The following is a 2,054-nucleotide window of genomic DNA, read 5'->3' on the forward strand; positions in this document are numbered from 1 at the left end:
GTGTTAGTTTCTATATGTATTTATGTTTGGTGGGTATATTTAATTCTAAGTATATATTAATTATTCTAGTTTAATGAGGATATTTGTTGGCACTTAGCAATTCGAACGCATTTGTTTTAAAATAATTGTAGTTTTTTTTTTTTTTTTATACTAACTACATCCAACTACTGCGCATGCACGATTTCTCAGTCTGCTGGTGTACCTCAGGGTAGTATCCATCTACCTTTACACAGTTTATACAGCAGACATCCTAATACAGTCCTCAACATGTATGCCGATAACACATATGTGCTATCAGTGAATAATGACCCATCCATTAAGTCTTATACCCTCCAATCCCACAACACAACCCTTTTAAGAATGCAATAAAATCTGGAGGCTATAATAAATTGCTCCTAATAGATCTGCTACCTAGGACTACGTCTGGACAAACGACTAACTTAGAATCCTTATAAAGTACTGAAAAGACAGGGAACTGTTCGTCCATGCTGTTTTAACAATTGATAGACAGATGAACTAAACTTTCTATTATTTACAGGACTCATTTACATGACCACAGTAAGACCTATTTAGACTTGGTGTGTGATTTATAGGGGACTAATTTATTTCTGGGAGATAGTTTAGATTTTTTTTATTAACTTACTGGTACTGGTACTGGTATTTGGTGGGGGGAACAAGTCCGGCAAGTGGGCCTAGTGGTCCTTTTTGCCAACCCCTGACGGCTACCTAGGTTGCCGCCGCGTACAAACAAAGTGGGAGTGTCAAGATTCATTCTCAGGTGGGAATCGAACCCACAACGTTCCGAACCGAGCGCACTGGGGCCTCCGCCCCAACCCGCACGGCCGTCACACCCCTTTTATTAAATTAGGGAAACATTTTGTACATACAGGATCAATTTATTGCTGGGAGATTCTTTAGCTTCATGTATTTATTATTATGTAAATTTAAATAAATATTTTGTTTGAATAGGAGTTAATTTTATTATTATTATTACTCCAATATTAGTTCTAGGTATTTCATGGATTTTAGAAAAGAAATTAGTATCATTTAAAATTATGTTGGCTGGGGGTAATGTTGTGGGAGCATATGTCATAGTTGTGTGAAAATGTTAATATGTTTACCTCAATTTAGTTCAGTGTATAATGTTTAGGTGTAACGTCATTTTTTAAGGTATTTTTTTGTTAATTCTCCAACGTTTCGGCCCTTTGGCCATTATCAAAGAGACAATCTCATTATTGATTTGCCACGATTCATTAAAAAACGTTTTGGACTTACAGACCGATTGCCCTTGTCAGATATAATATTGTATCTTAATGGATCAACAACTATTTAAAACAAAAATGTCTTCTAACAAATTCACAATAACACCATTAACAATAAATAATAGTGTTATTGTGTTTTAGTGGGAAATGTTTTTGAGAGTTATAGTTGATATTATATATTTTTATTATTTGAGAATTTATGTTTTTTTAATGAATTGTGACAAATCAATAATGATGTTGTCTCCTTGATAATGGCTTAGGGGCCGAAACGTTGGAGATTTAAAATAAACTTTTTGGAGAAGATGGTCGGGGGTACGGTCAGCAAAGAACAACATAAATAAACAAAAAAATATTTTAAAAATAAATAATTCAAATTCTATCCATTATAGTCTCAAAACCTTTTATTTCTCTTATAAGTCCGACGTTTCGGCCAGTCCGGCCATCTTCAGGGACAATCTACTTAATACAACTTTGAAATTATATAATTTAAAAAACTCCATGCAGGCTATTCTGCCCAGGTCAAAAACTGTTATGATATGTAAACTGATGTGTTAAAAAGTTTTAAGGAATAGTGTCTGATGATAAATAATTTAGATTTTGTTTTAAGTGAATATTGACTAATTAGAAATTGATGTTTTTGACCTGAGCAGCCTGCATGGAGTTAGTTTTTTTAAATTATATAATTTCAAAGTTGTATTAAGTAGATTGTCCCTGAAGATGGCCGGATTGGCCGAAACGTCGGACTTATAAGAGAAATAAAAGGTTTTGAGACTATAGTGGATAGAATTTGAA

General features: G+C 33.6%; 1 protein-coding gene across 1 annotated transcript in view; it reads right to left on the reverse strand.

Annotated features, from left to right (window-relative positions):
- Positions 1-2,054, reverse strand: part of LOC106678389 (homeobox protein Nkx-2.5) — an 18,229-nt gene that overhangs the window by 15,112 nt on the left and 1,063 nt on the right. The window lies entirely within an intron of this gene.

This window comes from Halyomorpha halys, unplaced genomic scaffold (genome assembly GCF_000696795.3).
Source record: "Halyomorpha halys isolate HHAL.00 unplaced genomic scaffold, Hhal_1.1 Scaffold2.1, whole genome shotgun sequence".
Taxonomy (NCBI): Eukaryota; Metazoa; Arthropoda; class Insecta; order Hemiptera; family Pentatomidae; genus Halyomorpha; species Halyomorpha halys.